This window comes from Heterocephalus glaber, unplaced genomic scaffold (assembly GCF_053883595.1).
Source record: "Heterocephalus glaber isolate CG9 unplaced genomic scaffold, H.glaber_assembly_v1.0 deba00001444, whole genome shotgun sequence".
Taxonomy (NCBI): Eukaryota; Metazoa; Chordata; class Mammalia; order Rodentia; family Bathyergidae; genus Heterocephalus; species Heterocephalus glaber.
This window is the reverse complement of record NW_028258297.1, coordinates 27069523-27092096: the sequence shown is the minus strand read 5'-3', so window position 1 is coordinate 27092096 and position 22574 is coordinate 27069523. Positions and strand designations below refer to the sequence as shown.

At 41.9% G+C, this 22574-nt stretch overlaps 1 long non-coding RNA gene across 1 annotated transcript; it reads left to right on the top strand.

Moving 5' to 3' along the window:
* The first annotated feature begins 15589 nt into the window (after positions 1-15589).
* On the top strand, positions 15590-22035 carry LOC147827522 (uncharacterized). The gene is made up of 2 exons (XR_015452347.1): positions 15590-16006; positions 21212-22035. It is a non-coding gene; the product is annotated as an uncharacterized LOC147827522 (long non-coding RNA).
* Positions 22036-22574: the final 539 nt, after the last annotated feature.

Below are 22574 nucleotides of genomic sequence, written 5' to 3'. Positions count from 1 at the left end.
TAAAAAAGAATCCTAACCCTAAAAATCATACCCAAACTCCAAACGTCAGGTACATGAATTGGAAAACTAAACTTAAACCTAATCCTAAACCTAATCCTAACCCTAAGCAGCAGGGCCAAATTCCAACACCCAGGTACTTGAAATTCGACATTGTCCCTAACCCTCATCATGAACTAATGCTAACACTAACTTTCCAACTCGCACTGGAAGACACAGTCATTTCAATTTCAATGCTATCTATCACCCTAACCCAAACCTTAACCCTAACCCTATCCTAACCCTAAGTCATTTTCAGATACCTCTATTTCAGCACTATCCTTCACACTTATGAAAAGAAGAACCTTAACCCTAAAAATCACACCCACACTCCAAACGCCAAGTACATGAATTGGAACCATAAACTTAAACGTACTCCTAACCCTAACCCTGACCCTAAGCAGAAGGACCAAATTCCAACACCCAGGTAATTGAAATTCGACATTGTCCCTAACCCTCACCATGAACTTACGCTAATACTAACTTTCCAACCCACACTTGAAGACACAGGCATTTCAATTTCAATGCTATCTATCACCTTAACCGTAACCCTAAAACTAAAACTGCCCCAAATACAAGTAATTTTCAGGTACCTCTATTTCAGCACTATCCATGACACTTACAAGAAGGAGGACCATAATACTGAAAATCATACCCACACTCCAAACTTCAGGTACATGAATTGGAACCTTAAACCAAAACCTAATCCTAACATTAAACCTATCCCTAAGAAGCATTCCCAATTGCTGATGCCCATTTACTTGAAATTCGACATTATCCCTAACTCTCACCATGAACTTACGCTAATACTAACTTTCCAACCCACACTTGAAGACACAGGCTTTTCAATTTCAATGTTATCTATCACACTTACTCTAACCCTAACCCTAAAAGTAACCCTAAACCTACCCTACCACTAAGTCATTTACATGTACCCCTATTTCAGCACTATACATGACACTTACGAAAAGAAGAAGCCTAACCCTAAAAATCATCCCCAAACACCAAACGTCAGGTACATGAATGGGAAAGCTAAACATACACCTAAACCTAACCCAAACCATAATGCTAAGCAGCAGGACCAAATTCCAATACACAGGTACTTCAAATTTGATATTACTCCTAACCCCCACCATGAAATTACGCTAATACTAACTTTCCAAACCACACTTGAAGACACAGGCATTTCAATTTCAATGTTATCATCCTAAACCTAACCATAACCCTAATGCTAACCCTACCCTAACCCTAAGTCATTTTCAGTTACCTCTATTTCAGCACTATACTTGACACTTACGAAATGAAGAACCCTAACCCTAAAAATCATACCCACACTAAAAACGTGAATTACACTAACTGGTACTGTTAACTAAAACCTAATCCAAACCCTAACCCTAACCCTAAGCAGCAGGACGAAATTGCAATACCCAGGTACTTGAAATTCGACATTATCCCTAACCCTCAACATGAACTTACACTAATACTAACTTTCAATCCCACACTTGAAGAGACAGGCATTTCAATTTCAATGCTATCTATCACCCTAACCCTAACCCTAAACCTAACCCTGCCCTAAGCCTAAGACATTTTCAGGGACCTCTCTTTCAGCACTATCAATTACACATATGTAAAAAAGAATTCTAACCCTAAAAATCATACACAAACTCCAAAAGTCAGGTACATGAATTGGAACCATAAACTTAAACCTACTCCTAACCCTAACCCTAACCTTAAGCAGCAGGACTAAATTCCAATACACAGGTAATTGAAATTCGACATTATCCCTAAGCCTCACCATGAACTTACACTAATACTAACTTTCCATTCCACACTTGAAGACCCCGGCATTTCAATTTCAATGTTATCTATCACCTTAACCCTAACCCTAACCCTACCATAACCTTAAGTCATTTTCAGGTACCTCTATTTCAGCACTATCCATGACACTTACAAAAAGGAGAACCCTAAAACTAAAAATTATACCCACACTCCAAACATCAGGTACATGAATTGGAACCCTTAATCGAAACCTAATTCTAACCCTAACCGTAACCCTAAGCAGCAGGACCAAATTCCAACACCCAGACACTTGAAATTTGACATTATCCCTAAACCTCACCATGAACGTATGATAATACTAACATGCCAACCCACAATTTAAGACACAGGCATTTCAATTTCAATGCTATCTATCACCCTAACCCAAACCCTAACAATAACCCTAATCCTACATTAGCCCTAAGTCATTTTCAGGTACCTCTATTTCAGCACTATCCTTGACACTTATGAAAAGAAGAACCCTAAAACTAAAAATCATCCCCACACTCCAAACTTCAAGTACATGAATTGGAACCCTAAACCTAAACCTAATCCTAACCCTAACCCTAACCCTAACCATAACCCTAACCCTAACCCTAAGTCATTTTCACATACCTCTATATCAGCACTATCCATAACACTTACGAAAAAAAGAATCCTAACCCTAAAAAACATATCCAAACTCCAAACATCAGATACATGATTTGGAAACCTAAACCTAAACCAAATCTGAACCTTAACCATAACCCTAAGCAGGAGGACAAAATTCCAATACCAAGGTACTTGAAATTCGATATTAATCCTAACCCTCACCATGAACTTATGCTAATACTAACTTTCCAACCCACATTTCAAGACACAGGCATTTCAATTTCAATGCTATCTATCACCCTAAGCCTGACCCTAATGCTATCCCTAACACTACCCTAACCCTAAGTCATTTTTAGGTGCTTCTATTTCAGCACTATCCATGACACTTGCGAAAAGGAGAACCCTAACCCTAAAAATGATACAAAACCTCCAAATGTCAGGTACATGATTTGGAAACCTGAACCTAGACCGAATCCTAACCCTAAACCTAACCCTAAGCAGGAGGACCAAATTCCAAAACCCAGTTACTTGAAATTCGACATTATCCCTAACTCTCACCATGAACTTACACTAATACTAACTTTCCAACACACACTTGAAAACACAGGCATTTCAATTTCAATGCTATCACCGTAGCACAAAAATTAACCTTAATCCTACCCTAACACTAAGTCATTTTCAGGGACCTCTATTTCAGCACTATCCTTGATGCTTACACAAAGAAGAACCCTAAAACTAAAAATCTTATCCACACTCCAAACATCAGGTACATGAATTGGAACCGTAAATTTAAACCTAATCCTAACCCTAACACTAACCCTACGCAGCAATCCAAAATTCCAATACCCAGGTACTTGAAATTTGACATTATCCCTAACCCTCACTATGAACTTACACTCCTAACTTTTCAACACACACTTGAAGACACAGGCTTTTCAATTTCAATGCTCTCGATCACACTTACCATAACCCTAACCTGAACAGTAACCCTAAACCTCCCATACCACTAAGTCATTGTCATGAACCTCTATTTCGGCACTATCCATGACACTTATGAAAAGAAGAACCTTAACCTTGAATATCATACTCACAGTCCAAATGTCAGATACATGAATTGGAAACCTAAACATAAACCTGAACCTATCCGTAACCATTATGCTAAGCAGCAGGAACAAATTCCAGTATCATGGTACTTGAAATTCGATATTAATCCTAACCCGCACCATGAACTTACGCTAATACTAACTTTCCAACCCACACTTGAAAACACGGGCATTTCAATTTCAATGCTATGTATCACCCAAACAATAACCCTAAACTCAACCCTAATCCTTCCCTAACCAAAGTCATTTTCAGGTACCTCTATATCAGCACTATTCATGACACTTACCAAAAGAAGAAACCGAACACTAAAAATCATACCCACACTCCAAACTTCAGGTACATGAATTGGAATCCTAAATCGAAGCCTAATTCTAACTCTAACCATAACCCTAAGCAGCAGGACCAAATTCCAGCACCCAGGTACTTGAAATTTGACATTATCCCTAAACCTCACCATGAACTTACGCTAATACTAACATTCCAACCCACAATTTAAGACACAGGCTTTTCATTTTCAATGCTATCTATCACCCTAACCCTAAAAGTAACCCTAATCCTGCACTAGCCCTAAGTCATTTTCAGGTACCTCTATTTGGGCACTATCCTTGACATTTCAGAAAAGAAGAACCCTAAAACTAAAAATCATACACACGCTCCAAACTTCAGGTACATGAATTGGAGCCCTAAACCTAAACCTAATCCTAACTCTAACCTAAACCTAAGTCATTTTCAGGTACCTCTATGTCAGCACTATCCATGACACTTATGTGAAAACAAATCCTAACCCTAAAATACATACCCAAACTCCAAACGTTACATACATGATTTGGAAACCTAAACCTAAAAAAATCTGAACCTTAACTGTAACCCTAAGCAGGAGGACAAAATTCCAATACCCAGCTACTTGAAATTCGATATTAATCCTAACCCTCTCCATGAACTATGCTAATACTAACTTTCCAACCCACACTTGAAGACACAGGCATTTCAATTTCAATGCTATCTATCACCGTAAGGCAAAAATTAAACCTAACCCCACCCTAACCCTAAGTCATTTTCAGGGACCTCTATTTCAGCACTATCCTTGATGCTTATGTAAAGAAGAACCCTAACCCTAAAAATCTTACCCACCATCCAAACTTCAGGTACATTAATTGGAACCCTACACCTAATCCTAATCCTATACCTAACCCTAACCCTAAACAGCAGGACCAAAATCCAATACCCAGGTACTTGAAATTCGACATTATCCCTGACCCTCACCATGAACTTTCACTAATACTAAATTTCCAACCCAAACTTGAAGACACAGGCATCTCAATTACAATCCTATCAAATGAACTCTAACCCTAACCCTAACCCTAACCTCACCCTAACCCTAAGTCACTTTCAGGTACCTCTATTTCAGCACTATCCATGACAATTATGAAAAGGAGTAACCTATCCCTAAAAATCATACCCACCTAATCCTAGCCCTAACCCCAAACCTAAGGAGCAGGACCAAATTCCAAGACCAAGATACTTGAAATTTGTCATTATCCCTAACCCTCACCTTGGACTTACTCTAATAGTAAGTTTCCAACCCACTCTTGAAGACACTGGCATTTCAATTTCAATGCTATCTATCACCCAAACCCTAACCCTAACCCCAACCCTAATATTACCCTAACCCTAAGTCAATTTCAGGTACCTCTATATCAGCACTATCCATGACACTTATGAAAAGAATAACCTTATCCCTAAAAATCATACCCACACTCCAAACGTCAGGAACATGTACTGGAACCCTAAACCTAAACCTACTCCTAAACCTAAACCTACTCCTAAACCTAACCCTAACCCTAAACAGCAGGACCAAAATCCAATACCCAGGTACTAGAAATTTGACATTATCCCTAACCCTCACCACGAACTTATGCTAATAGTAACTTTCCAACAAACACTTGAAGACAAAGGCATCTCAATTTCAGTGCTATCTATCACCCAAACCCAAACCCTAAATCTAACCCCATCCTAACCCTAAGTCATTATCAGGTACCTCTATTTCAGCACTATCCTTGACACGTAAAGAAGAAGCCTAACCCTAAAAATCATACCCACATTCCAAACGTCAGTTACATGAATTGGAAAACTAAATTTAAAGCTAATCTGAACCTTAACCCTAACCCTAAGAAGCAGGACCAAATTCCAACACCCAAGTACTTGAAATTTGACATTATCCCTAACCCTCACCATGAACTTACGCTAATACTAACTTTCCAACCCACACTTGAAGACACAGGCATTTCAATTTCAATGCTATCTATCATCCTAACCCTAACCCTAACCCTAACCCTAACCCTAAGTCATTTTCATGTACCACTATTTCAGCACTATCCTTCACACTTATGAAAAGGAGAGCCCTAACCCTAAAAATCATACCCACACTCCAAATGCCAGGTACACGAATTGGAAATGTAAACCTAAACCTAATCCTAACGCTAACCCTAAACAGCAGGAAGAAATTCCAATACCCATTTACTTGAAATTCTACATTATCCCTAACCCTCACCATGAACTTACACTAGTACTAACTTTCCAACCAACACATGAAGACACAGGCATTTCAATTTCATTGCCATCTATCACCATAACCCTTACCCTTACACTATTCCTACAATAACCCTAAGGCATTTTCAATTACCTGTATTTCAGCACTATCCATGACACAAAAAGAAGAACCCTAACCCTAAAAATCATACCCACACTCCAAACTTCAGGTAAATGAATTTTAACCCCAAACCTAAACCTAATCCTAACCCTACCCTAATCAACAGGACCAAATTCCCATGCCCAGGTACCTGAAATTCTACATTATCCCTAAACCTCACCATGAGCTTATGCTAATACTAACTTTACAACCCACACTTGAAGGCACAGACATGTCAGTTTCAATGCTATCTATCACCCTAACCTTAACTCTAACCCTAACACTAACCCGACCATAACCCTAAGTCCTTTTCAGGTACCTCTATTTCAGCACTATCCATGACACTTATGAAAAGAAGAACCCTAACCCTAAAAATCATACCCTCACTCCATATGTCAGGTACATGAATTGGAACCCTAAACCTAAACCTAATCTTAACCCTAACCCTAATCCTAAGCAGCAAGACCAAATTCCAATACCCAGGTTTTTGAAATTAGACATTTTCCCTAACCCTCACCATGAACTTACACTAATACTAACTTTCAAACCCAGAGTTGAAGACACAAGCATTTCAATTTCAATGCTAGCTATCACCCTACCCCTAAGCCTAACCCTAACCATAACCCAAACCCTACCCTAACCCTAAGTCATTTTCAGGTACCTCTATTTCAGCACCATCCATGACACTTATGAAAAGAAGAACCCTAACCCTAAAAATCATACCCACACTCCAAACATCAGGTACATGAATTGGAACTCTTGCTTTTTTGGAGGTTCCTGTCACATGGACTATTGATTTCCACCCTTTAACTTCCAGTCTATGACTTTCTTTTTGAATTGTGTGTTTCTTATATGCAGTCTTGTGTTGGATCTTGCTTGTTGACCCAGTCTGTCAGTCTGTTTCTTTTGATTGGTGAATTGAGACCATTAACATTGATGGTCGTAATTGATATGGATTGACTTATCCTTCTCATGACATTTTCCAATCGTTTGATTTTCCCCCTTTGCATTTACTTTCTTGTGCCTAATGGATTCATTCTGCTGGGTTTCCTGGGGTTGTGGTCCTCTTTGTCTTTTCCTGGGATATTGTTTAAATATTTTTGGAGTGCTAGTCTGGTATTCATGACATTTCTCTGATGCTCTTTGTCATGAAAGTATCTTATTTCTCCATCAATTTTGAAAGATAGTTTTACAGGGTACATCAATCTGAGATGGAGGTTGTTTCTTTGTAGGGTTTGAAATACTTCACTCCAGGCTCTTGTTGACTTCAGGGTTTGTTTGAGAAGTCTGCTGTGATTCTGATGGGCTTTCCTTTGTATGTGATTTGTTTCTTTTCTCTAACTGCTTATAGGATTTTGTTCTTCTTTTGAGTTTCTGGAATCTTAACTATTATATGCCTATGTGTAGATTTTTTTTTATCAAGGCTGGTTGGAGTCCTATATGCCTCACTTATCTGTATGTCAAATTCTTTCCCTCTGCTTGATCAATTTTCTGCCATTACTTCTGTGAGCAGTTTCTAAATGTCATTTGCACCATCTTCTAGTTCTTCATTAACTCTGGTCAGTCTTATGTTATTCTTCTTTGCGTCATGTAGCAGCTGCTGGATTCATTTCTCATGGTCCCTTACTATTTTTAATAAAATTTTCCTTTCCTGGTCACTAATTGCAATGCTGTCTTCTACATTTGATATTCTTTCCTCACTTTGGCTAATTCTGCTGCATAAACATTCTATGATGTTTTTAATCTCCTGGCTATCTGTTGGCATCTGTTTTGTGTATTCCATTTGTTTCCCATGTAGGGATTTCATCATGTTCCTCAGCTCCTTTAATTTTTTTATGTATGTCTGCTCTAGAGTTATTAATCATGTCTTTCATTATGGACACAATCTCTGTTGTTATTTAAGACATTATTGCTGATTTCATTTTTTCCAGATCCTCTTTCATTGTCAGTTCAGGGAGTCCAGATGGTTGAGTATCAGATTGTTCCATCTCATTGCCCCATGGAGTTGCCTTAGTTGATCTAGAAGTCTGATTTTGACTCTTGTTTATGCATCTTCTCAACAGATGCAGCCTGCTGTGCCTTTGTTGAGGTGACTGCTCACTCAGTGGGCTTCAATTCTCAGCAAGACTCAGAAAGGCTTTCTCTCTGCTGCTCACCACTGAGCCAATTCCTTGGTTCAGAATGGTGGCCTTCTGGATCCCTGTGCTTTGCTGATCTCCAGGCAGCATTCTGGCTTGGGACTGAACACTCTTAGTGATGGTACCTGAGCAGAGCAGTGGCTGGGACCTGCACACCTGCAACACTCTGGTCCATGCCAGCTTCTGGCTGGGGTCTGTTTGCACTTACAATGGGTTCTGCACAGGCCTCTGGGTGTGGCTTCCATGCCTGTGCAGGTGCTTTTCAGGAGGGCCTTTCACTGGGGCAAATCCTCCTTGTGTCTGACTGGGGCCCTGTCTGGGAGTTGCATAACCATACCCCTCTGGTTTTCACACACTTCTGGCTGGTAATGTGCCCACTTGCTCTTATCAAATGGTATCTGAGAGTCACGTGGAAGACGACAAATCAGCCCGCTGCAGACAGGCAGGTCTGTGCACGCCCTACTGAGGTCCTGAGTCACTCTGAAGACGCCGAATCAGCCCGATGCAGACAGACAGGTCTGTGCATGCCCTACGGAGGTCCTGAGTCACACGGAAGACACCAAATCACCCCACTGCAGACAGGCAGCCACCTGATTCCACATTACCAAGGTGCAGAGGACACCAGACCACCAGACCAAGGTACTGAGTCCCACTGTTGCCGGCCCAGAGGTAGGGGCTTCTGAGCTGTCATCCCACTGCTCCTGGTCCAGAGGAAGGGGCTTGCTGGTCACCATCCCTCCCACTGCTCCCAGCCCAGAGGAAAGGGCTTTTGGGCCACCTTCTGTCCTGCTGCTCCTGGCCCAGAGGAAGGGGCTTCCAGGCCACCATCTCTCCCACCCCTCCTGGCCCAGAGGGAGGGGCTTCTGAGCCACCATCCCACTGCTCCTGGTCCAGAGGAAGGGGTTTCCCAGCCACCATCCATCCAGCTGCTCCCAGCCCACAGGAAAGGGCTTTGGGTCACCATCCCTACCACTGCTCCAGGCCCCTGTCCCACCTCACCCAGCTCAGAGGAGGTAATTCATGCAGGCGCTAACAGAACCCCGCCCCAGTCGAAATGAGAAAACACACAAATAAGTCTCAAAACCAGACTTCCAGATCACCTACAGCAACCCCAAAGGGAAATGAGATGGAACACTCTGATACTCAACCACCTGGACCCACTGAACTGGCAACAAAAGGGGATCTGGAAAAAATGAAATCAGAAATAATTTCTCAGATAACAGGAGAAATTGTGCCCCTAGTGCAAGACATGATTAATAAATCTAGAGAGGAGCTCAGGAACATGATGGAATCCCAACATAAGAAACAAATGGAATCCATAAAACAGATGCAAATAGATTTCCAGGACATGAAAAACTCCATTGAAAGTCTACACAGCAGAATGAGCCAGTGTGAGGACAGAATTTGAGATATACAAGATAAGATTGCAATTAGTGACCAGGAAAAGAAAAATTGCTTCAAAATTATAAGGGAACATGAGAAATCAATCCAGCAGCTGCTAGATGATGCAAAAAAGAATAACATAAGACTGATTGGGCTCAATGAAGAAACAGGAGAGAGTGGAGATGACATAAAAAATCTCTCCACAGAAATAATGGCAGAAAACTTCCCAAGCAGGGGAAAAGAGCTTGACATACAGATAAGTGAGGCATATAGGAATCCAAAGAGCCTTGATCAAAAAAAAATCTACACATAGGCATATAATTGTTAAGATTCCAGAAACTCAACAGAAGAACAAAGTTCTCCAAGCAGTCAGAGAAAAGAAACAAATCACATACAAAGGAAAGCCCACCAGGATCACAGCAGACATCTCAACACAAACCATTAAGGCAAGAAGAGCTTGGAGTGACATATTCCAAGCCCTAAAAGAAAACAGCTTCCAACCCAGATTGATGTACCCTGCAAAACTATCTTTCAAAATGGATGGAGAAATAAGATACTTTCATGACAAAGAGCACCTTAGGGACTTAGTGAATACCAAACCAGCACTCCAGAGAATTTTACACAATAGCCTAGGAACAGACAGTGAGGATCACAACCCCAGGAAGCAAAGCAGAATGAACCCATCTGGCATGACAAGAAATTAAATGTAAATGGGGAGAACCCAACAAAAAGAAAAAGTCATGGCAATGACAAGTCAATATGTTTCAGTTATAACCATCAATGTTAATGGTCTCAATTCACCAATCAAAAGAAATAGACTGGCAGAATGGGTCAAGAAGCAAAATCCAACAATATGCTGCATACAAGAAACACACTTAATTCAAAAGGAAATTCATAGACTGAAAGTTAAAGGGTGGAAAACAATACTGCATGCCACAGGAACCTGAAAAAAAGCAGGAGTAGCTATCCTCTTTGCAGATCAAGTAGATTTCAAACCAACACTAATTAAGAGAGATGAAGAAGGACACTACATCCTTGTAAAGGGAAGAATCCAAGAGGAAGAGATGACAATCATAAATATCTATACACCAAACATTAGTGCACCCAACTATATAAAACAAATACTAACGGACATGAAAAGCCATATATGCACTAATACAATTGTAGTAGGGGACCTCAACACCCCACTGTCACAAATAGATAGATCAACTAGACTAAAAATAAGTAATGAAATACTAGAACTCAATCGAACTCTTGAACAAATGAACTTAACAGATGTTTCCAGAGTCTTCCACCCCACAAAATTAGAATACACATTCTTCTCAGCTGCACATGGGTCATTCTCCAAAATAGACCACATACTCACACATAGAACATGTTTAAGTAAGTGCAAAGGAATTGAAGTTATCCCCTGTATATTATCAGACCATAGTGCGATGAATTTGGAGATCCATAGCAAAAGAAACTCAAAAAATTTCATAAACACATGAAAATTGAACAACACACTTCTGAATAACCAATGGGTCACAGAGGAAATTAAAGAAGAAATCAGACAGTTCCTTCAATTAAATGACAATGACAAGACAACATATCAGAAGCTATGGGACACAATGAAAGCAGTCTTATGAGGGAAATTCATAGCAGTGAATATGCATATTAGGAAAACAACACAAGCCCAATTAAACAACCTGATGCTGAACTTCAAGCTTCTAGAAAAAGAAGAACAGGACAAACCCAAAGCTCATACAAGGGAAGAAATTATAAAGATCAGAGGAGAAATCAATGCAATGGAGACTAAGAGAATGATACAAAAAATCAATGAAGGCAAGAGTTGGTTCTTTGAAAGAATCAACAAAATTGATAAACTTTGAGTCAACCTTATCAGAAAAAGGAAAGAAAAGGCCCAAATCCATGCAATTAGGAATGAAAAGGGTGAAATTACAACAGACCCAGCAGAAATACAGAGGATCATCAATACCTACTTCCAGAACCTATATGCCAATAAGATGGACAACACAGAAGAAATGGACAGATTCCTAGATACATATGAATTACCAAAGTTGAAAGAAGCAGACCTAAAAATTCTGAACAATCCAATATCAACCAGTGAAATTGAAAATGTAATTAAAAACTTATTACCTAAGAAAAGCCCGGGCCCTGATGGCTTCACTGCTGAATTCTATAAGACATTTAGAGAGGAACTGCTGCCACTAATGTTTAAACTCTTTATCATTAAAAATTGAAAGGGAAGCAGTACTCCCAAATTCATTCCTGGAAGCAAGTATCACCTTGATCCCCAAAGCAGAGAAAGACCCAACTGAAAAAGAGAACCATAGTCCAATCTCACTAATGAACATACATGCAAAAATCCTTAATAAGATACTGGCAAACAGAATGCAGAAGATCATCAAGAAGATCATACACCCTGATCAAGTGGGATTCATCCCAGGGATGCAGGGATGGTTCAATATACGAAAATCAATTAGTGTAATACACTATATCAATAGAGCCAAGAACAAAAAAACCAAATGATTATCTCCATAGATGCAAAAAAAGCATTTGACAAAATCCAACATGCATTTATGATAAAAACCCTACAAAAAATCAGAATAGATGGTCTCTACCTCAAACTGATAGAAGCCATCTATGAAAACACAACAACCAATATCATACTAAATGGTCCAAAACTGAAATCCTTCACACTAAAATCAGGAACAAGACAAGGATGTCCACTATCACCACTCTTGTTCAATAGAGTTCTGGAAACATTAGCCACAGCAATTAGACAAGAGAAAGAAATAAAAGGAATAAAGATAGGAAATGAAGAAGTCAAATTGTCATTATTTGCAGATGACATGATACTCTATATCGAAGACCTCAAGAACTCCACCAAAAGTCTTCTAGACTTAATAACCAAATTCAGTCAAGTAGCTGGTTACAAGGTCAACACATAAAAATCAATAGCTTTCCTCTACACCAATGAGAGACTCACTGAGAGAGAAATAGGGAAAATAATTCCTTTCACAATAGCATCCAAAAAGCTGAAATACCTAGGAATCATCCTAATGAATGAAATCAAAGACCTCTTCTCTGAAAACTATGGCATTCTGAAAAGAGAGATTGAAGATGATATCAGAAAATGGACAGACATCCCCTGCTGCTGGGTAGGAAGGATTAATATAGTGAAAATGGCCATACTTCCAAAACTGCTATATAGATTTAATGCAATTCCAATTGAGATCCCAGCAGCATACTTCATAGACCTCGAGAAAACAATCCAAAAATTCATTTGGAGTAAGAAGAGACCCAGAATAGCAAAAGCAATTATAGGTAACAGAGACATGGCAGGGGGTATCACAATCCCCAACCTGCAACTATACCACACAGCTACTGTGATAAAAACAGCATGGTACTGGCAAAGAAACAGGCTTGAGGACCAGTGGAACAGATTAGAAGATGCAGAAACAATGCCAGACACACTCAGACATCTCATCTTTGACAAAGGAGCCAACCACCCTCACTGGAGGAAAGATAGCCTCTTTAATCAATGGTGCTGGAAAAATTGGGCTTCAACTTGCCAAAGATTAAAACTAGACCTATATCTCTCACCATGCACTAAACTAAAATCAAAATGGACAAAAGATCTAAATATTAAAATAGAAACTCTGAACCAGTTGGAACAGAGGTTAGGTAGAACCCTTGAAGACATCAATGTAGGAAAAGATTTTATGAACAAAACCTCAGTTGCCCATGAACTAGCACAAACAACCAACAAGTGGGATCTCTTCTTATTAAAAAGCTTCTGCACAGCAAGAGAAACCACCAGCAGTGTGAAGAGACAATCCGCAATGTGGGAAGAAATCTTCACCTGCTCTTCCTCAGACAAAGGTCTACTATCTTGAATCTATAAAGAACTTAAAATGATCAGACCTCCCAAATTTAAAGACCCAATCCAAAAATGGGCATCTGAAATGAACAGACATTTCTCAGACAAAGAAATAGAAATAGCAAATCAACATATGAAAAACAGTTCCACATCAGTGGTCATTCGAGAGATGCAAATGAAAACAACGCTGAGATTCCACTTCAGTCCAGAAAGAATGGCTGCTATCAAGAAATCAACCAATAACAAATGCTGACGGGGCTGTGGGGAAAGAGGAACCCTGCTCCACTGCTGGTAGGAGTGTAGATTGGTGCAAGCACTATGGAAATCAGTATGGAGATACCTCAAAGAACTAGGACTGGAAATCCCAATTGACCTCACTATTCCACTGCTGGCGATCTTCCCCAAAGAATTAAAAGAATCATACCACAGTGATATATGTGTGCCCATGTTCATAGCAGCACAGTTTGTAATAGCTAAAACTTGGAAACAGCCCAAATGCCCATCAACTGGAGACTGGATATAGAAAATGTGTTTTTTTTTAATAAAATGGAGTACTACTCAGCCATAAAAAATGAGAAATTAGAGACATTTATAGCTAGGTGGATGCACATTGAGGCGATACTCTTAAGTGAAGTAAATAGGACACACATGTATAAATACTGAATAGTTTCTCTGGTGTGAGAAACTGAAAGTGTAAATAAGGACTAAATGTATAATAGGTCATGTGAAACAGGAAGAAAAGGGGCAAAGGGGAAGGAAGTGGGAGGGCTAAGGGAAAGGATAGAAGGGAATGGGATTAATATGAGAAAATGGAAAAATAGGAACAAAATCTTTGTAAATAGGGAGGACTGGAGGGGTTGAAGGGAGGGCTGGGCAAGGGTGAAAAATAAGAACCAAGAGAGACTATGTAAAGGTGCAAATTTCCAATGATGAATGTCATTAAATTGTATACCTAAAATGTACTAATTATTAGAATGAATAATCGATATTGTAAAATAGGAATAAAAGGTCCAAAGGGGTAGTGGTAGTGGGAGGCACAGGGGAAAGGAAAGAAGGGAAAGGAAAAAATGCTGAGAAATGGAAAAAATGGAAATAAAGTCTTTGTAAATAGGGAAGGGTGGAGGGCGTGAAGGGAGGGCTAGGAATGGGGAAAAAATAAGAACCAAGATGCATTATATAAAGGTACAATTCCCAATGAGAAATGTAATTGTGTTGTATACCTACAATGTACCAATAAAAGAATTTAATACAAAAAAAATGGTATCTGAGCCATCCTCTGCTATTGCCTGCATGGTTGTGCAGCTGTTTTCCTGGTGGGCCTTAGGCTGGGGACTGTGCACCCAATCTGCTGATGTCTGGGAGGGCTCTGGCTCAGACCTCGGCCCCCAAGCTGCTATTGTCCATTAGGGCTTCTCATATTTCAGATTTCTTCCTGAACATTTTCCATTTCTCCTTGGGATCTTAAATTCTTAAGTTTTGCTAAGTTATGTTTAATAATGCATATTTTAAAATATCCAGAATGTTCTCAATAAGATTAGATGAAAAATCTTTAATTGCTAACACAAATTCATCTACTTTTGTATTCTTATTACTGAAATGAAGGGAAACTTGAAGGTGTGCTAATAATCTCAATCTGTCATACTTTTCTCATTGCTGAGACAAAATACCTGACTCTCAAAGTGAAAGGAGGAAAGGTTTATTGTGGCTCATACTTTGTGGAGGTTTCAGTTCACAGTTGGCTTGCCCCAAGGTATGGTGGCATGGCAGAGGGGCATCGCAAAGAAGGCAGACAGAAGGCAATATTCAAAAAACAACAACCAACAAGTAAGAACAACAGCCACCCTCTTGCTGTCTCTTGTATTTTATCCAGGTCCCCCACCCTTAAGGCGGATAGTACTCACAAGTTTTATCCTAGAACCCTGAATCCCTGAAAGCATCACACTGTGGGGGGCCTTGACCCCCGCTAGAACTCTTGAGTGCCTTTTACGGACATATCCGGGCCTGCTGCAAATCTACCCGGCAACAAGGAAGTAGCCCCAGTACCCTCCTCTCGCTCCTCCCCTCTAGCCCTACGGTATATATGTTGTAGCAGCTTCCGCAATAAACGAGACTTGATCAGAAACCTGTCTTGTCTCCATCTCTCGTGTCCCCTGTCCCTTCTCAACCTCGCTCCCCCTCTAGGGTCTTCGTTGACTTACCCGCGGGCCGGGACAAGTGGCGCCCAACGTGCGGCCAGAGAACGGGGGATCCAGTGAAGGACGCTGCTCAGGGGCCCTAAGATTAAGATTGAGGAACAAAGAGCACACTCGACACAGGAGAGGCTTGCAATTGACGTAAACCTGCCGTCTTTTTCGCACCTCGGTAAGTTGAGCAGCGATTATGGGACAGGGCATTAGTCAGCACGAATTGTTCGTGCAAGGTCTCAAGGAGACATTACAGGCACGAGGGGTAAAGGTTACAGTCAAACAATTGCTGAAATTTTTTTATTATATTAGAGATCTCTGCCCTTGGTTTCCCGCCAAGGGTACCATTGACGAGAGGTGATGGAAAAGAGTAGGGGAGGCCCTTAAAGATTATTATGCTACTTGCGGACCAGGAAAGGTCCTGATCACTGCATTTTCTTATTGGAATCTTATTAATGACATTATCTCTCAGAAAACCAAAGATCCGGTGGTGGCTCAAGCCATCCAGGTCGGGGAGATAGCTCTCCGATCGGAGGAAGGGTTGATCACTCTCCCTCGGAGTGAGGAGTTTGTAAATACCCTGCGGGACGCCAAGATGGCGCCGAGGCCCGAGCCCCTGCGGGACGGGACTCCTTCAAAGGATGAAGGAGAAGACTTGATGTCTTTTGATAGCGACGATGACTTAGACAAGGAAAAACAAAATGTTATTGATGAGGGCTTACAGGCGGGCTCTGCCTCTTCCAAGCCTTTTAAAAAAAAAAGCTTCGGCGCTCCTCAGCTTCCGCCCCCGCTCTTTCAGCCCCTGCCTCTAACCCCGCCCCGCCTGTTAAGGAGGAACCAGCCTTGTAGCCTTCCCTCCGACACTTCAGAAACCCCCCCCTTCCCACAGAACGGTCCGGGGGAGGCTGACTGGACCAATCTTGAGGAGGAGGCAACCAGATATCGCAATCCTGATTGGCCACCCGTAGTTCAATGTCCGCCTCCTTATCTTCCAGAACCCAACACTCCCATTGCGCCCGCTTTGACATGCCCTGTTGTTGATCCCCAAAAGGAACTCTGGGACAAAATAGAATTTCTAAAAAAACAGATAAGGTTAGAAAAGGAACATCAAGACCTTATTACCCAGCTTGAAGGCTTAAGAACAGGCAAAGCCCATAAAAATGTCCGTAGAAAAGACACCCTTAAGCCACGACCCCCCATTAGAGGGGCGACCCCCAGGGTGCCATCTGGATCAAGGGTACCCCTAAAACTTGAAACTGTGGAAGTCTTTCCTGTAACTGAGACTGCTGACGCACAGGGACAGGCGTGGAGACACCATAGTGGTTTTGATTTCAAGGTTATTAAAGAACTTAAAACGGCCGCAGCTCAATACGGGGCCACTGCACCTTACACCATGACTATTCTAGAATCGGTGGCAGAAAATTGGCTCACCCCAATTGATTGGCAGACTCTGGCCCGCGCCACCCTTACAGGAGGTGATTATTTATTATGGAAATCTGAATATATTGAAAATTGCTGAGATACTGCTAGACACAATGCTCAGGCGGGTAATGGTTGGATACTTGATATGCTTCTAGGGGATGGGGCCTATGCTACCAACGATCAACAGATGCAATTTGATGCGGGGTTATATGCCCAGATTCAGACTGCAGCCACTAGAGCCTAGAGAAAGCTCCCTTCTAAAGGGGATGTGAGTACTTCTCTCACCAATATCCGACAGGGGCCTGATGAGCCCTTCGCGGATTTTGTTCACCGCCTGCTCACAACAGCGGGTCAGATTTTTGGGAACACAAAAACCGGGACAGATTTTGTTAAACAGCTTGCTTTTAAAAATGCTAATGCTGCTTGCCAGGCCGCCATCCGCCCTTATAAAAAGAAAACTGATCTCTCAGGTTACATTCGCCTTTGCTCAGAAATTGGGACTGCCTACCAACAGGGACTTGCCAGGGCTGCCGCCATGCAGGGTTACACGGTCAAACAGTTTTTGTCGCTTTGTCACACCGCCCGGGTAACAAATGTTTCCGGTGCGAGACAACGGGTCATTTTGCCAAAGAATGTCAGGCCCCTAGGACGTCGGCCCCTAGGGCCACACCTCCGGGGCCTTGCCCTCGATGCAATAAAGGGAGACATTGGACAAATAAATACAAGTCCATGACTGACGCTCAAGGCTGGCCCCTCCCGCTTGTCCATAACCCGGACCAGGGAAACGGGAAAGGGGGCCAGCCCCGGGCCCCCACACCCAAACAAATTTACGGGGCGCTCAATTTTGCTCCAGCAAACAACAATCCATTCCAGACCTCTTCAGAGCAACAACGAGAAGTGCCGGACTGGACCTCAGTTCCACTGCCCACACAGTATTGACTCCAGAAATGGGGATACAGGCCCTTCCGACAGGGGTCTTTGGGCCCCTGCCTAAGGAAACCTTTGGGCTTGTAATAGACAAAAACAACAGCACTATAGATGGGCTGCTGATCTACCCGGGGGTGATTGATAGTGATTATTCCGGAGAGATTAGAGTTATGGTTTCTTCCCCCAAAGTCATTAACACCATTCAATCAGGCCGAAGATTTGCTCAATTGTTACTCCTTCCCCTTCTCTCTACCTCTAATAAGGCTCTTAACAACGCCCGAGGCAGCCAGGGATTCGGCTCATCCGATGTCTACTGGTCGGAGATGCTTTCAGCCCAGAAGCCTCTCATGACCTTGTGGTTGGATGGGAGACAATTTTCTGGATTGGTAGACACTGGTGCTGATGTAACTCTCATCAAGGGAAAAAATTGGCCTCAGGCATGGCCATTAAAAGACACCCTCACCCATCTCAGGGGTATAGGTCAGAGTCAAAATCCTAAACAAAGTGCCAAAGATCTGACCTGGAGAGACCAAGATGGTAATCAGGACACCATTCAACCTTATATCATCTCAGGGTTACCCATTAATCTATGGGGGAGAGACCTATTATCACAAATGGAGATGATTATTTCTAGCCCTAATAAAATTGTCACTACACAGATGTTTAAAAATGGGTACATTCCAGGCAAAGGGCTAGGTAAACACTCTACAGGTATTGTACAGCCCATTGAGCCAGTCCTTTGTAGCTTCAGCTATTCAGGCCGTACGTAAATCTTGGGCCCAAATGTATGTTATACACTATATGGATGTCACACATTACCCTAAATTTGGAAATTTTAAATATATACATGTCAACATTAATACATATGGTGGATTTGTATTTGCCACCCTACAATCCGGGGAGGCTACTAAACATGTAATTGCCCACCTTCTAGTTGCCTTCTCAGTACTTAGATGTCCACAACAAATTAAGACAGACAATGGTCCAGGCTATGCCAGTTCTGGCTTCTCAAAGTTTTGCAAACAATTAGACATAACACACATAACGGGAATCCCATATAATCCACAGGGACAAGGCATTATAAAAAGAGCCAACCTCACACTCAAACTTACATTAGATAAAATAAAAGGAGGGGAATGGTACCCTATCAAGGGGTCACCTAGAAACCTGATATCACATGCACTATTTATTCTTAACTTCTTAAATTTGGATGCCAAAGGTTTATCTGCAGCCAATCGTTTCTGGCAACCAGAGACGCAACGACAATTTGCCTCGGTGATGTGGAAAGACCCCCTGGACCACTCATGGCACGGGCCCGATCCTGTACTTATCTGGGGCCGAGGATCAGTGTGTATTTACTCCAAGGAAATGAAGTCAGCCAGGTGGCTCCCAGAACGCCTAGTAAAACAAGTCGATAGGCGTGCTGATGATGCCGATGACCTGACATTGTCCAATCTTAACCAGTTAACAACGGCGCCTACAATTACAATCTAATAATCATCAAGAGTACAGTATAATTCAATTTGGTTAGTTATATTTGGGTGCACCCTAATTTTATACACTGTCTTATATGTTTGTCTATTGTCTGTTGTTTGTGTTCGTACAGTTGAGCTCAATATGTTCCTTCCCTTTCATAGGATATTCGCCTATTGTTAAATTGATTTACAGATAAATATGACTGAATTAAAGACATGCCTTCCTTTCCAGGTTGTTAATGGATCAAAGTACCATTGGAATTTATGTTGTGAAAGTAATGTGCATTACAAGCAATAATCAATTTGCAATTGACAGTTACAAAATAGGAAGATATAGACTCTTGTTTGTCAAAATGACTTAAGATAGGGACTCCCTTTGATGAATATAGAAGTGGCCATCCAGAAAATGATTATTCTGGTCTTAATTCATTAAAGGGACCCCCTAGTAAATTTTATATTATATAATCTTATGGGAGACATATCACAATGAATATTATCTAAATATGTTATAAATTGATTGTATTGGTTGTCCTTGATATTTAAGCACTGAATATGTTGTTACAAAATGTTTATATTGGTTAAGTTCTGAATATGTTATTGTAGTATGTCCACATTGGTTATCTTCAAAAGCTTAATCAGGTTAGCCTAACTCTCTTATCTACAGCCCAGCCTTGTTTACATCGCAGGATGAAATTTTGCTTACAGGTTAAAGAGATGACATCCCTGAATCTGTTGCATGGTCTGTTGCTGTTCCTGGCCACCACAGGCCCCAATCCATATATCTGATGGTGGTGGGCCTTCAGATCAGCTCAGGGAAGAGCGAGTACAAAAACAACTTGAGACTATCATCCAAGAGATGTATCCCTCCCTAAATTATCATCCACTGGTCCTTCCCAAACCTCGAGGCCCAGACCCTGACGCCCAAACTCTGAGTGTCCTAGAGGCCACTTATCATTTGATCAATACATCCAACCCCGCCTTTGCTGCGGATTGTTGGCTATGCTTGACTCTTGACACACCCCTGCCCCTTGCCTTGCCAGTTGTCGACCAAACTGACTATGCCAACAGTTCTAGTTACAATTGCAGTTTTTCTCTGCCCTTCAGGGTCCAGCCAGTACAGTTCAATGCCTCAGTTTGTTATCTAAATTCGGGCCACAATAGCTTTGATATATGTGTTGGAGTCCAAAATTTCTTTCTCTGCTCGGTAGTGCTTAATGGCCCTGCCGCCATTTGCCCTGCCCCGGGTCACGTGCTCGTCTGTGGAGGGAGCTTGGCATTCATCTCCCTCCTCACTAATTGGACTGGGCTGTGCGTGGTGGTGACTGTCCTCCCGGGCATCTCCCTTATTCCTGGAGATGAGCCAGTGCCCTTGCCCAGCTTTGACTATATCGCTGGGCGACATAAAAGGGCCGTCTCACTGGTCCCCTTGCTCGTGGGGCTAGGGGTGTCCGGCGCCCTTGCCACTGGCTCTGCTGGCATTGGGGTGGCTTTACACTCCTATGCCAAATTATCCAACCAATTGATTAATGATGTTCAAGCTCTCTCCAACACTCTTACAGATATACAAGATCAGATCGATTCCCTGGCTGAGGTGGTCCTTCAAAATAGAAGGGGTCTGGACCTCCTCACAACAGAACAAGGAGGGATTTGCATAGCCTTAAATAAACATTGCTGTTTCTATGCCAACAAATCTGGGATCGTCAGGGAAAAATTCGCGAACTTCAAGAAGATTTAAACAGAAGACGACAAGAACTCATTCAAAATCCCCTTTGGACTGGCCTCAATGGTTTTCTCCCCTATCTCCTCCCTTTGTTGGGGCCTCTATTGGGTCTACTCTTGCTCATTTCTTTAGGGCCCATACTTTATAACAAAATCGTGGCCTTTCTAAAAGCCCAAATCAAGGCAATAAAAACAGCGCCCATACAGGTCCATTATAATCGGTTAGCCATGGCTGATCAGGATGAGTACCTGGTGAGAGGGCTGGCAAGCCAATGACGGGCAACTGAGCAAGCGTGCCATGCTGTAAAAAGGCCCTCGTGTGCCGCCTAAGACAGGTGCCAGAGCATTGATTCTCTGGTTAACCGATGACGGGTAAGGTGCACGGTGCAGACACGTATGTTGCTCTGACCCAAGACAGGCTCAGCCCCCGCAGGCTTGGCTCTCCTGACGCCTTTCTTATAATTATAATTTTAAAGGGAGGACCTGTGGGGGGCCTTGACCCCCGCTAGAACTCTTGAGTGCCTTTTACGGACATATCCGGGCCTGCTGCAAATCTACCCGGCAACAAGGAAGTAGCCCCAGTACCCTCCTCTCGCTCCTCCCCTCTAGCCCTACGGTATATATGTTGTAGCAGCTTCCGCAATAAACGAGACTTGATCAGAAACCTGTCTTGTCTCCATCTCTCGTGTCCCCTGTCCCTTCTCATCCTCGCTCCCCCTCTAGGGTCTTCGTTGACTTACCCGCGGGCCGGGACATCACACCATTGATCCCAGTGTCACACATCCTAGATCCAAACACCTCTGAAAAGCCCAACTGTTTATTTTTTTAAATATTATTTTATTGGTACATTTTAGGCATGCACTATAATGATATTCATCATTGGAAATTTGCACCTTTACATAGTCTCTCTTGGTTTTTATTTTTCACCCTTGCCCAGCCCTCCCTTCAAGCCCTCCGTTCCTCCCTATTTACAAAAATTTTGTTCCTATTTTTCCATTTTCTCATATTAATCCCACTGCCTTCTATCCTTTCCCCTGGCCCTCCCATTTCCTTCCCCTTTGCCCCTTTCTTCCTATTTCACATTATCTAGTATACCTTTTAGGCCTTATTTACACTTTCAGTTTCTCACACTAGAGGAACTATTCAGTATTTACACATGTGTGTCCTATTTACTTCACTTAAGTATATTGCCTCAATACACAC